We start from the raw sequence: 15,293 nt of genomic DNA, 5'->3' as shown, positions 1-15,293 counted from the left end.
ATATCTTTTGTATCCATCTGTCTTTCCTCCCTTTGAACCTTTTGTTTTCCTCACAGCTGTCTTCACTCGCTTTAAACAGATGGTGTAAAATCAACATTTCTTTGTCAGCTTCCAGTGTAAGTCAAGAGAATTCCCTATGGACAATATATCAGAGGACTACATGCACTGCCTGATACCTATTTCAGGGTAATACTTTTTAAAGATAGCATTTGGACCCAATCTAACAGCACATCCTATCTGCTTTTCAGTTAGTCACATCCAAAATCACTAGGAACTTGCAGTCAGAAATGCTGCAGCTGATTATTCCTAATGGCACCTCCTCATTTAATTGGGTTTTTTGACTTTGCCGTTCTCCTGCATTGACACCCACAGCACAAAGCCACTCCTCTCTTTCCCTCTGCCGAATTAAGTTCCTTGAGAGTAGCACCAGTGCAGGCATTGGCAAACTTGGCACTCCAGATGTTTTGGGACTACAACTCCCATCATCCCTGACCACTGGTCCTGTTAGCGAGGGGTGGTGGGAGTTGTAGTCCCAGCACATCTGGAGGGCTGAGTTTGCCTATGCCTGCACCAGAGTGCAGAATTCCACAACTGGAGGCTAATTCACACATGTGTATATCACATGTGCACATGATCAGAATAGATCTCTGCTCACTCAGGGGGACTTTCTTTTGTTCTATAGTCTCATGCATTCCTGACAGCCTCAAAAGCACAGAGTGTTGCTGAAGTGTAGGTGGGTTCCCATGAGGCAAGACACAGTGATAACAGCAGGAACCTTTTTTGAACTAACAGACTGGACAACAGGGGCAAAGCAACTGCTTATATACATTTCTGAAGGCCTGGGCCACTACCACTCCCAACATGATTGGCTGTCTAAACTTCCAAGCTGCAAATCATAACTCAGAGTTTAAGAGCCAATGGCAGAGGCCCAAATCCTGAAATGTTCTGTGATTGGATATCATGTATCGAATCAGAACACAGGGGCTCAGACCACAGAATACATAACAGTTGCCATTTTTAATTGCAATCTTTGGAACACAGAAACTGAAACGTGTAACTGATTGTTCAGGATTCCAGAACATTGTATGGAAAGGTGGTCAGGATGTCATGACACTGTTCTATGGCCTGTGACTTCCTGCTGGTTTACCTTCTCTTTCATGACCCATCACCAACAGATGTGAGTATGCTTCAAAAAAGAGAAAGAATTCCTGACAAACTTACATGCTCATTGTGCAGCGAGGGAGGGAATGCTAGAAATATAAATTTGCAAGAATTTCATTTTACTTGGGTCAATTTTATGCTGCATGCACATGGTTCATTTACAAACATGTTGGCAGTCTATACATTATATTAATTAAAGGAACCCTTTTGTGTTGAAGCAAAAGAGTTTTTTTTTAAAAAAAATGCACAATCTTGAAGTAATTGAAGCCCTAATTATGGTGCACAAAGAGCAAAAACTCTTTTGTAAGTAGCTCTAGCGCTTGGAATTTGTGCAATTAATTGTAGTGCTCACATCTTCTTTCCCTAGTACTTTATTTCTTAAAGAAATTTGGAAGTCTAGAATCGGAAGGACCTTCAAAAGTCATCCATTTTAATCTCATGTAATGGCCAGGAACCACCCAACATCTTTAAACGGATTAAGCTGCTCCTATAATGACATATAATCAAATTAAATGATAGTATCCTGAAACTGAAGAGTTGCAGGGACAGGTTGAAGCCCCTGCAGCAAATGTGTTTGTAGAAAAAAGGGGGGAAAGTAAGAAAAAAAATAGGCTGTGTACATGCTATACCTTTAAAGCACATTTGAAGCATCTTCTTTCCCTCAGAGATTTCTGGGCACAGGAGCTTACCCCTCACAGAGTTACAATTCCCAGCATCTGACAACTACAGTGCCCAGAATTCTTTGAGGGGGGAAATGTGTTTCAAATGTCCTTCAAAAGCATATTGTGTATGCAGCCTTAGCGAACAAAAAGTTAAGCATGATATTTTTCCAACAGCCATTCTGGAAAAGACAGAAAAAGGGGAGGCGGGGCAGAAGGGACTTTTTTTATAACGAGTCATACCAATGGTCCACATTAAGAGCAATAAGACCTGCACCAGCAGTTAGTACTACCAGATCTCTGGAGAAGAGACTTACTATCATTGTGGCAATTTGTCCTCCTCAACATTTGCCTTTTGCTGTTGTCAGTCTCCTCTGGATGTGAGATGGAAGAGCCAGCTGTATGTTATCCAGCCTGTATGTCAGCCATATGTCATCTACCCCTCATCTCTGAACTGTATTTGGAGTGCAGCAATACAAGTTCCAGAAACTTTCTTGTTGATTAACTCTTATTTTGCTTCTGTATGCCAAATGGTTGATTCTTGACATTTTTTAAATTTACTGGCCTGTAATTTGTATGTTTGAATTGCTAACGCTCTGTATTTTGATGCTTTGAATGTTTGCTGTATGCTGCTTTGGGCACAGCTCATTGTAGAAAAGTGGAATATAAGTAAACTCTATCAATTAATGTTAACAGCTCTTCAGAATCTCAGGAATCTTTTTTCTAGTTCCTCTGAATTTTTTTCTTACTGGGACAACAATCCCCAAACTGGTGCCCTCCTGTCAATTGGCCATACTGGATAGGACTGAATGAGTTATGAGTTTAAAACATCTGGAGGCACCAGGTTGACAAAAGCTGAACTAGACATTCTGGAAGATCACACACTTGAAATTTGTGCTGTGCATTACTAAGTTCCTGCATGTCCACCACTCTGATTCTTTCTACTAATGACTACAAAGACTTTGCAATCTTTGTCTCACTCAGCTTAGAAAATGACTTTCACATGGGTTCACAGTATAGAGCTGTGAACAGGGGAAGCAGCTTTCGTTATCTGGAGTTGAAGACACTTAAAAGACATTTGCATTTTTAAAATATAATTAAACCTGATTTATTTAAATGTAGAACAGGGGAAACATTTTGCAACAGCCAAATGGCCTGAGGTCCCTGCTATCTGCCAAACATAATTTCTTGATTGACAGAGGATTTGAGGATAGATGAAGGCATTTGAAATAGCCACAAAATATTCAGCATCCACTTACAAAGCTCTCCTCTCTGCTCTTATAATACGGGGTATTCTCCATGAAGTATGAAACTGAAGTCCAGATACTAATTCAGAGATTCCAAGGCTTCACACTTTGCATGTCCATCATTCTGAACAAGAGCAGTTCCGCTTAAACTAGGCTTCCAAACAACATTACCACATCAGCTATACACTTTAGGGGGGGGGGAGGAATTTTGCAGTGGTGAACACTCCTAATCTGCATCGTGAAGGACAGCACACAAATGTCTCTGAATGTTCCAACGTGAGGCCATTGAAAGGAGTTTCTGCAAGGTGCCCATAAAGCTGATCTGATCTGATTTCATGCACTTGGTTTTCTCTAATGGTGAGTTCTTCATGGAAGTCATTTGCGGTCTCTGTGGGATTGCCTATTGTTTTTATGCACCTTTAACTCAGCCATGTATGCATTATCCTGGAAGCATGTGGGTGTGCTATGGGAACCAAAACACATATGACTGCTAGGACTAAAGAGGTATATTTCTTTCTCCTCTTTTATCATGGCAGTTGCATGTACTAATGTACAGAAGTCTATTTTCATATACCAGACGGTTGTTAAGCCACTTATAATACTATGAAGACAGGAGTATTATATGTGATTACAGCCACTTAGCTGCCCCCTAAAGAAAGTTCTGAATGCTAAGTACATTTCAGTTGCTGAAGACAGGATGAGCACAGAGTGTACAATGGATGGCTATTTGAATGCAACCATTGTAAACAGCTATCATGGTTTACCAGATGTACAGTACCTATCCCTTTATTAGTTTTATGATTATAGTCAGCAATATTCATTGCCATAAAACTAGCTATAAATATGTATTTAGAGAGTACATTATAAACCAATAGGTTTCTTAATGGTTCCCATGCACTATAAAACAAATAGTGTAAAAATGCAGGAACACAATATGATCTGTTATAATTTTGTTGTTTTTAAAACAAAGAGAAAGATGTGTGAATTATTTCTCATGTGCTGTCTTGAGGAAAATGGGAGGTGTGTCAAAAGGAAAATCAGAATGGACAAGATGGCTGATTACTGATTTTAGCCTTTACTGTGAAGGGCTGACAAACTTGTCATTACCAATATCAGTTTTCCGTATAAAACATTTGCAAGTATGACATAGCAGAGGTGTTTAATGCTATTGCTGCAAAACGTGAAATACAAAGTCATTATTCCTGCAAATAATGCACTTGTAGAGAATTGGGGCAGGAAGAATAGTTGGGCTTCATAAGCTGCTTACATGGCTTATGAAGTCAGTCTGTGATAAAATAAAATAGCTAATGCTATTCAACAGAAGGATAGCATCCTGGTCAAGGGAAGTAATAGTACCACTCTATTCTGCTTTGGTCAGACTACACCTGGAGTACTGTGTCCAGTTCTGAGCACCACAGTTTACGAAGCATATTGACAAGCTGGAATGTGTGCATAGGAGGGCAACCAAGATGATCAGTGGTCTGGAAACCAATCTTTATGAGGAATGGTTGAGGAGGGGTATGTTTAGCCTGGAAAAGAGGAGTCTGAGAGGATAGCCATCTTCAAATATCTGAAGGACTGTCACATAAAAGATGGAGCAAACTGGTTTTCTCCTGCTCTGGAGGCTGGGACCTGAACGCTAAAATTCTATGATTCTATGGCTGCTCATAAGGCTTACTCCTTGCAGACATCTGCACCAAGGCATGGATATCCATTCAGGGGCACACATGAGAAGTAGCAAGTAGAAAACTGACCTGTGAATCAGGAAGTTCCTTCTTCAAATCTTGCTTCTGGCATGAATTTGTAGGTCACTGTAGGCAAACCACTCCCTGTCAGGCCACAGTTATCCACTACCATCCATCTGCAATATGGGAGATAATAATACTGACTTACCTTACAAGTTGTTTGTAAGGACTACTGCTAGATAATGCATGTGAAATGCTTTGAACACTTGGAAGTGCTGTACAACTGTGAACTCTAATTAGATTAGGGTCACTAATTGGAAAGAATATTTCATCACCTTATATGATCAGCTGACAGTTTGGACAGTCAACAAACGGGATATTTGTCACAAGTGTGATCAATTAAAGGTATCTGTTGCTAATTAGTCTGACTTCTGGGTATATTTTGATATTACATTGCAGAAATTAGTATAAGGCCACTGAATAAAATGATGTGGTTGTACAATACTTGTAACTGTGTATTTTACTTTGCATGAGATTTCCACATGAATAATTATTATTCCCAAACTGTGACTTTTGGATGTTTTTCTGCGACTGTGATTCTGTATCTGTGAGGTCAGATTCTAGCAGAGGAACCTGCTGAACAGGTCAAACTAGTTTCTTTGCTAGGTTAATGGTGGCAGCTGTTCTGTACTGAATCCAAAGTTGCACCCCGAGATCCCCAGGACCCACCCCTAAAATAACTTCACATGGACACTTATTTTAGTTTAAGTTTTTGGACAAATTTTGGCCACAATTTTATTGAAATACAACCACGTGAGCAGTATTGGCTTAAGCATTGACTCCCGAATAACTGACTCCACCTCTCTGGGTGATAGTCCAATGGGGTAAACCAAACGAGGGAGCAAGGTTGATGAGGACCAACCAAAGCTCACCCCGGGGTTCCTGTGGTCCTGGCATGGCCCTAACTCCTCAAGCGGACTTCGGACAAGATCCAGGACACCCCAAATTCCTTTAACGGAATACCTAGTTCCTGGAGGGGCAGGTGATGGTCGCACCTCCCCTCCCCACAGTCCAACTGAGTCAATGCCTAACCTCCACCTTACAAGTTGTGACCAAGTAGCTAAAGCCAATCTGCCAAATGGAAAAAAATCCTACGCAGGCCCTGTTCCAAAACAGGCGACCAAAACCAAAGCAAGGCCAAGCGACTCTTCCTAAATCTAGGGAGGGTGGGCGGGTGTTGGCAGCGCAAGGCAAGTGCCCCTACTTGCGTCACGCTGCCGGTTTTAAAGTCCCTGGGATCATGCCACCCTCCAGCAATTGGCTAAAACAGCCTGGCGTGATCCCAGGGCTATGGCCAGGCCAGGACATCTAGCTACTCCCCCGCAATTTAACCCTGTAAGGGGAGAGCCCTGGGGCCCCGTGCACAACCAGGACCCTCTATTAGGAGGATCCCATCTATGGATTTGGGGGCACCATTCCCCTGAAAACTAATGGGAAGGAAAGATCTGTTGGAGTGTTAATGCTGTGAGAGCCCTTCCATCTTATACTCAGGTTGTATATACATGCAGATAAAACCATGTATCCTAAAAATACCACAGACTCCATTGAATGAGTGCTAGCACTTCTGGAGTCTCTTATAGCTGGGGGACTGGGATGCATACAACACTATGTAAGAAGCATTTAAAAACCAAACAGCTAGAATTATAGGACCAAGGCAGCTATTTGAAAGAAGTGCCAAGCTGCTGGGTACGTACTGACTGTGCTCTGCTTCCACTCAGGTATGAATTTAAAGTGGACATGGCAAAAAAGCACCTCTTTATTTTCTTGACAGATGAATGAAAAGTATAGTCTAAAATGGATCCCCATGTGGCAGCGCACTAAGACTGAAGTGTATTGCACCTGGAATCTGGATGAAAACCCATCTCGTTTCCCTATCCCTGACAGGCACGAGGTAGGCAACCAAGCTGAAAATTTGCCAGCTGTATAATGTGAAACTTCATTTGAATTTCAATGAAAAGGTGATGCATAAAGAAAGACCTTGCTCACAAGGCAGCAGATTTTGCTTTTAAGTGCATACTAAATATTAAGCTTGTTATGCCTATTCAGCACAAAAGACAGGTACATTTTCAAAAGTAATTTTAAAAGTTAGAAGTCGGACCGCCAACAAAATGTTGCAGCATGAAGTACTTGTGCTGAGTGTTCCAGTCAGTCAGCAATGCCCTTTTGTAGGATATGCCATTCTAGTCCTCGTTCCTTCCAGTGTTACATGCCCCCCCCCCGCCGCCAGCCTGCCACAGTTCCGTGGCCATTGATCAAACTTAGTCCTCATTGGGTGCTCTTTGGGTTCCTTCCGTCTTGTCGTTTTTCTCTGGAAGACCTCTGGCCCATTGTCTAGCTGCTGCTTACAAGAAGGCAGAGGCAGTGGTGAGGTCAGCATGGTGCAAACACACCAGCAAGAGTGCCAGATTGGCTCCACCAATGCATTTGCACATTGCTGCCACCCCAAACTTTTATCTCTTAGTAAGAAGCAGAAGCTTCTTACTGAGTGCTCAGAAAGAATCAGTAAATCAGCCCTGAGTGCTCACTGGAAGGACAGATCCTGAAGCTGAGGCTCCAATACTTTGGCCATCTCGTGAGAAGAGAAGACTCCCTGGAAAAGACCCTGATGTTGGGAAAGATGGAGGGCACAAGGAGAAGGGGACGACAGAGGACGAGATGGTTGGACAGTGTTCTCGAAGCTACCAGCATGAGTTTGACCAAACTGCAGGAGGCCGTGGAAGACAGGGGTGCCGGGCGTGCTCTGGTCCATGGGGTCATGAAGAGTCGGACACGACTAAACGACTAAACAACAACAACAAGCAGAAGCACAACTGACTGGTGGTCAAGTGTGTGGTGCCACCTCACCCCACTATCCACTACCACCTTAGTTAAAGTTGCCATCTGAAAATTTTTTGCTTTCATTTCGATATTCATTAGGCCCAGCAGTTGCAAGCAGAAATCACCCATCCCAGCCGCTTGTGCAGGAACGACCCACTGATTAATGTTCCACAATGTAGTTTCTCATGCATAAAGAATCAGAGCCAAGTAGTTGCTAACTACTTTTTAAGTCTTATTTCCTTTATCTTTAATGCCATCATCAGTTACCTAAGATATTCCAAGTTGTCAGCACAGAACTCACATAAAGAGAACTCTCTGGGCCTATTAAAAAAGACTGTAAAAATTCTAATGCTGGTCACATGTTCCTCATGTAATCTGAGCTCCAGCCCTGGGAAACATTTATCTGTGCAGGAACATCTAATAAATAGTCACACTCTCCATTCAGTTCTATCCATTCAGATGCCGTGACGGCATTCAAGACAGTGTTTTGCTGTTTGAATGGTAAACAATCATTAAAAGGAAGCATAAATTGGCAGGAAAGAATCACATTGGTTTTTATCAATATAACAGATGACGGGATACTCCCCAAAGGCTGACCATACCAGAAATAGCTACGTTCATTGTGAAAAGAAAAGAAGAGAAGAGAAGAGAAGAGAAGAGAAAAGAAAAGAAAAGAAAAGAAAAGAAAAGAAAAGAAAAGCATCAAACTAAAGCATGCTCTAGCATTTCAGGGTTTGTAGTCTTTAAAAGCAGAGACATCACCTTACCAACAAAGTTCCGTATACTTAAAGCCATGGTTTCCCCAGTAGTGATGTATGGAAGTGAGAGCTGGACCATCAAGAAGGCTGATCGCCGAAGAATTGATGCTTTTGAATTATGGTGCTGGAGGAGACTCTTGAGAGTCCCATGGACTGCAAGAAGATCAAACGTATCCATTCTTAAGGAAATCAGCCCTGAGTGCTCACTGGAAGGACAGATCGTGAAGCTGAGGCTCCAATACTTTGGCCACCTCATGAGAAGAGAAGACTCCCTGGAAAAGACCCTGATGTTGAGAAAGATTGAGGGCACAAGAAGAAGGGGACGACAGAGGACGAGATGGTTGGACAGCGTTCTCAAAGCTACAAACATGAGTCTGACCAAACTGCGGGAGACAGTGGAAGACAGGAGTGCCTGGCGTGCTCTAGTCCATGGGGTCACGAAGAGTCGGTCATGACTAAACGACTAAACAACAACAACAACAAAGTCTTGAATAAAAGAATTGATTATTATGATTTAAGACTAGATTGGATGCCATTAGCTTAGTTAGTGATTTCAAAATCATAAGCTGGGACACTTCCTTCCCCCTTAGTGAGTTATAGGGATCTTGTGAATGGGCAAATGCAGTTCAATAATCTATCATTTTAGATTGTGAGTTTATTTTATTTTTATCTGTTCAGTTGTTATGGCAATAACTTTAAAAAGGTAACTAGAGAGAAACTCAGGACATACAAAAAGAAGTACTTTTTCACATTATGAAATTCTCTACCCACCAACTTAGACAAATTCCTGGTGAATAAAGCTATCAATAGCTACTAGTAACAATGGCTATATATTGTCTCCAGTATCAGCAGTATGCCTCTGAAATCCATTTGTCGTGGATCACAACTGGGAGGGATCTATTGCACTCATGTCCTACTTGTGAGCTTCTGCTGGCACCTGGTTGGCCACTGCAGCCAACAGGTTGCTATGGTCGGATCCAGCAGGACTCTCCTTCCATGTTTATGTCTTTTGTTTTGGGGACATGATAGCATTAACTTTTACAACACTAAATAGTTTTCATAACACTAAATTCCTCTGCTATGCTTGACTAGGAGATTTGGTTTTAATCCTAAATCATACTATGCCACCTTTCTTGGTATTTAGCTTTCAGACCATAATCAAGACAAACAATGATGAAATCCAACTGCTTTTAAGTGAAATTAATGAAGTCTCTTTCTGTCTATAGGAGTTTTGTTTACTAAGCCGAAGGCAAGAAAACATGCACAATAGGAACATTTGTCATGAGAAAGAGAAAGGTTAACAACCTTTGCTGCTGGGACAGAGAAGTTGATTGTTAAACCAATAAACCAAAAACCACAGGCAGCAAAGCACGATCTGTGCAAACCACTTTTAAATACTGGTTTTCTTACAGCAGGAAATCTAAGCACGTAGATAAACAGACTGGAAGCCAGGAAGATCACAACACCTAAAGGCTATATTATCTGAAAAGGTGATGTCTAATTTTGGTGCACTCTTTATAAACATCTCCTTCACATTTTATCTGGTAAGGAAGGGTTTTCAGAGACAGACAGAAACAACTTTCCCTTGAACATTGCCTAGTTCTCTTATGAGATTTATATGTTAGTTACAAGACACTGAACATGGCCCAGTGGTTGAGAGCAGCCAGTGCAGTCTGCTTAACACAGGTGCAATATCCACACATTCAGGTGCTCAACTCAACAACTTGGCTATAGTGTTCTGCACTGGCTTCCGCTTCTGAACCAGTCTCAAACTTTATTTATTTATTTAGTATACCCTTATTTATTTATTTAGTATACCCTTAGATCAAACTCTGTTGAACTCCACATTGATTACTCCATGGGGCTGGAAAACACTCCCCCAAGCAATTGTTAGAAATCCAACAGCAACACCCTCTGGGAAAGACCACCCAAGCAGGACCAGAACCACCGCAAAGCAGTGCCACCCACCCCTAACTCGGACAGTCGCTCCAGAAGGATACAACGGTTGGTGGTACTGAAAGTTGTTGAGAGGTCAAGGAGAATTAACAGGGAAACGTTTCCATTTCCTCTCTTTATTATGACAGAAGTCATACTAAAGAGCAACCAAAGCGGTTTCTGTGCCAAAACTGGGCCTAAACCCCCACGGAAATGGATCTAGAAAATCAGTTTCATCCAAGAGCACTTGGGTGTGGTCCACAACCACCCACTCTAGAACCTTGCCCAGGAAAGGGAGATTAGCAACTGGCCAGCAGCTAGTTAGATTTTCCAGGGAGAGTTTCTTAAGCAGCAGTTTTACTGCTGCCTCCTTCAAGCAGGCAGGAACCACCCCCTCTCATAAACAGACATTAACCACCTCCTTGGCCCAGCCAGCTGTCCTCTCCCTGATAGTTTTTATTAGCCAGAGGCACAAGGGTGCAGAGATAAAGCAGTCACCCTCACCGATCCAAGCACCTTATCCATTTAGACAGGAGGCATTCACCAGGGTGTGGTAAAGGACTTTAAGATTTTTTAGCAATGCTATCTATAATTTTGAATCCTCTACAAATATATTAACAAGCCTTTATCTTTTGTAGTGAAGCAACAATCAAGTTTCTCTTTTAGTCCTCACACATGATCTTAGTAGGGTTGTTGAAATAACCAGTGTTTGAATATGTGAATAAAAGTATGACACCTAAATCCCAGGGCTTGTATCCAATGTCAGTACTATTCACGACAGACCTATTGAAATTAATGGACATGACAAACTTAGGTAGAATTCAATGAATATTGCTCAAATTAGACTCATTGGAATTAATGGACCTAACTTAGCCATGTCCATTAATTTCAGTGGTTGTACTCGGAGCAAAACCTAGCTTAATACCACCACTAAATTCTAATGGATCTACTCTGAAAATAACATAGTTGGATACAGCTCCAGAGTTATTATTTTATTTTATTTTATTTTGTCATCTGGTAGACTTCATTGAATTCACCGTTTTGTTCTTAATTATAGATCCAATCCTGTTGGCAGGTTTTCAGAGTTGGAAAACTAGTATAAGTCTGAGTGCCCCATGCCAAACTCTTGACATCTGGCAAATCTAAACACAGTCCTTGCCTCTAGCACTGTTAAAAACAGCGAGCTTAATCTCATTTAGCTGATCCTAATGAATAAAAATAATCTCTCTGGGAAGCGATCTTTCTTTCTTTCTTTCTTTCTTTCTGTCTTTCTTTCTTTCTTTCTTTCTTTCTTTCTTTCTTTCTTTCTTTCTTTCTTTCTTTCTTTCTTTCTTTCTTTCTACTTTACTCCATATGGATGATGGTGCCTTTCTATTAAAGCATTTTAGCTCCAAAAGAGTATTTGAAATGTCATAATTAATAAGATTTTGTGTTTGAACTTTGCATCCACTAAGACATTTAAAGCAACTGAAGCTCAGTCCTCTTCAGTCATTTATTTCTTTCATCCTTCAGACATCAGTTTTCTGTCCAACCCCCATAAGATTTTTTCTTTTAGCAGATCTGCAAATGAGGGAAGACTGGGGGTGGGGAGGTCACAACCAACTGTACCTTGAAAATGTCTGTCTGAATTGTGCCCAATTAAGTCATTGTTGCAGAACATAAATAAAAAACCCATCTAATTCAACTGAAATCACAACATTGGCTACAACAGTTTTTTAGCAGCCCAACAACTTTTGAAATGTCATCATTTTGATAGCTGGTATGAGGTGATGGAGATAAGAAGAGTGCAGTCGAATACCCAGTTACCTGGAAACAAGCCCCACCAAACTCGGCGGAACTCATTTCTGAGTTATTACTGTTATTATTATCATTATGGGAGGCCCACAAGCAAGACCTCGGCACAAGAGAATTCTTCTGTCCTTCTTCTGGAAGCAGAAGTAGAACACAGTCATCAGGGATGGTAACCACTGAAAACCAGATTTAGGGCAGAGCTATTGATTCTGTTGCTGTGGGCACTGAGCCTACGGGGCGTCATAAGGCATTGCAACTATGATGTAGTGAGCAGAACAGAACGTGAGAGGTGAATGAGGGGTGCCAACTTTGGGGTTTCTGCAGGGCACCACTGAAATTTGAAAGACTAAATTCCACCCCTGCTGGAAATCTTACCTCTTATCCTCCATGAATCTGTCTAATCTGCTTTTAAAGGCAAATTGGTGGCCATCACCCCACACCTTCTGCCTTAGCTTGATCATGCAGCAATTTGGGGGGAGGGGTCCTAGAAGCAACAGGGGGTGAGTCTTCATCATGCAACCCCCTCTCTTGACACCTTATTTCAACCCATGGAAGGAATTGTGCAAAGTCCCCTATGAGGTGAAATAACACACATTCAGGCTGCCCCTCCCCCTTTGGTGGGGGGCTTTTCTAACTTACGGTAAGTTATGAACATTTTTGTTTTTGTTTTCTTCCAGAACATAGACTTTAGCTGTGCACCAGAGACTCTGCACACAGAATGATGACACATTATTTACAAAACCTTCAGCATTAAGTCAGCGTATGACAGGGTGCTCTTAATCAATATGGGAAGATTTTGAAAATGATTAACTGTCGCAATTAAATCTGAATCCTTTGTGAAAATATACACCATTCATGGAGCTATTGCATTGTTGTTCAGCAATCCATCAAAACAAAGGAATGCACATGCTAATAAACATGTTGTTTTTTAATATTGTTTACTACAGAAAGAGTGACAAACAGCAGCGAATTGGCAAGACGGGGGGATATCTGGAGCAAATAATAAGAATAAGAATAATAAGAATAATAAGAATAATAATACTGCAATGTGTGCTTTACAGGGATTCCTGATGCTATTGCTGTGGAAGAATTGTCTGAGGGAAGAATTGACTTCCATTGCTCACCAACTGCTGTGACGGTGTTGCCAGGAGAGAGTTTTGTATCAATTTTCATAAATGGCCATCCTTCTGCTGGAGTTTTGCTGTGCTTGTGTGTTGCATGCATCTTATGAAGGGATCAAATCGTCATAAGAACAACCCCTCTGGATAAGGTCTGTCTAGTCCAGCATCCTGTTCTCCTCGTGGCTACCCAGATGGCTGTAGGAATCCCTCCAGCAGGACCCGGATACAAGAGCACTCTCCCCTCCTGTGGTTTCCAGCAACTAGTATTCAGAAACATTGCTGCCTCTTAACGCGAAGGAAGAGCATAGCCATTGTGGCTAACCATTGTGGCTAGGAGCCACTGATGGCCATTTCCTCCATGAATTTGTCCAACCCTCTTTTAAAACCATCCTCCTAATGCAGTATCCATCATGATGTTTGTTCAGCAGGCCCCACTTGTCATTATTACTATGAACCATCTGTTTTACTGTTTTATTTGATGTTTTAAATGAAAAGTAATTGTTATTGAACTAAGATGGATACCTTTCATAGAAAAAGTCAGTGTGACAATAGGGGCTGAATGGGCGGACAGAAGCCTTATCTTGGTTTAAAGGAAGGTTGTAGCCTCTGCTTGCTCCTCCTTGGTTAAAGGAAGATCCCAGTAAAATGATCCGGGAGGATATGCTTCTGTCCAAATGCCCAGGCAAGAGCAAGGGCCATAGCACTCCTCCAACAAGGACCCCTTGGGGGTACCCCTATTTGATGTGGGTCATTAGGGCTCACCCTAGGGGTGGTTTGCTCTTAGCTGCACTTCCAGAAAATGGACTGGGCAGAATATGGCTTTACCCAATGCCTAAGCCAAAACCGTTCACATCTGTAATCAATAAAGTTGTGGCCTAATTGAACCCAATCTATATATTTTCTGTCTGGTCTGGTTATTTCATAATTAGGGAGCAAAGGGGTTATGCAACCTTGACACACTATTTGTTTTCCGTTGATTCCTTCAACATCCCTAGTCCTTGGCTGGATTAGGGAAACAAAGGCAAAGTCTCAATGTGCTAGACTGTTCATCTATTCAGTCCAACGCATGGAAGCAAAAAAGAGAGATTTGGTTTTAATATATGTGCAGCCCTCTTCTTTATACACCACATGAGCTCAGGGATGTACAACACAGAGGCCTGTCATGTTGTCGGGATCAGATGGCCCACTCTCTTTTGCTTGAGCTTTTATCCTATTTCATTGACTTTGCCTCCAGCCATCCTGCACATCTGTGATTTCTGATCCCAGAAGACTCCATAGCTCCTATTATATATGCACCGCTTACAACCTCTAAGTTTGTTAGCAACAGGTTGCATCTCTTTTATGAAAACAATGTCACGACCTGCCTTTTTGCTTAATTTGTCAGCCAAAAGGTAGCAAATCAAATATTAATGTTAGATTTCCCAAATCAACACTGAATGGTAAAGGGTCTGTTGTCAGAAGCCAAATTGTTTGAATTGTTCAATAGGCAAACAGAAAAGCTGTTGATGGAGAGCATCTGGATTTTTGTTTTCCTGTTTACCTCCAAGGAAGCTAAAGGAAACTGTTTCATGTTGCTCTCTTGCCTCGACTGTAAGAAATATTTCAAGTGAAGCCTCTCTTCCGAGAAGGAGATTGTCTTGTGATTGATTTGTCAAGTTTCTTGAGGTTGGAAAATAACTTGTAACATTTTGAAGCTGCAGCCCAAAATATATAGTTTGTTCCCACAATACATATCACAGAAACAAGGCATAGATAAGAGGTAAGTAAATACATTTCCTCTGTTGGCATGCAAAAAATATTGAGTTAGAAATGTAGCAAATGCTCTGGGCTCCTTAACTACCCTGCCAATATTGTACATTAGCACCTACCTTTCATTTTCCCATGTCATACAGTATTAATGCATCTTAAGTTTTCAAACATATACAGCCATGATAAAACAGGATATCTGTCAGAATTATTCAGGTGGGAATAAGGTCATCCAGGAAGATTAAAGTGTAGTGTGAGCTGGTGCAGTAATTGCAGTTACTGGGCCAAGATTGGGTCTGATGCCATCAAGCGC

The 15,293-nt window shown here is 41.5% G+C and overlaps 2 long non-coding RNA genes across 2 annotated transcripts in view; one reads left to right on the top strand and one right to left on the bottom strand.

Moving 5' to 3' along the window:
- Positions 1–821: 821 nt before the first annotated feature.
- Positions 822–5,174, top strand: LOC309370408. The gene is made up of 2 exons (XR_014168544.1): positions 822–1,177; positions 4,755–5,174. It is a non-coding gene; the product is annotated as an uncharacterized lncRNA (long non-coding RNA).
- Positions 4,824–15,293, bottom strand: part of LOC309370409 — a 102,952-nt gene continuing 92,482 nt past the window's right edge. Inside the window, exon 3 of the long non-coding RNA XR_014168545.1 lies at positions 4,824–4,928. This is a non-coding gene — a long non-coding RNA (uncharacterized lncRNA). The remainder of the gene's footprint in view (positions 4,929–15,293) is intronic.

Source organism: Podarcis melisellensis (genome assembly GCF_964234715.1).
Source record: "Podarcis melisellensis genome assembly, chromosome: 5".
Lineage (NCBI taxonomy): Eukaryota > Metazoa > Chordata > Lepidosauria > Squamata > Lacertidae > Podarcis > Podarcis melisellensis.
This window is presented reverse-complemented; position numbering and strand designations above follow the sequence as displayed.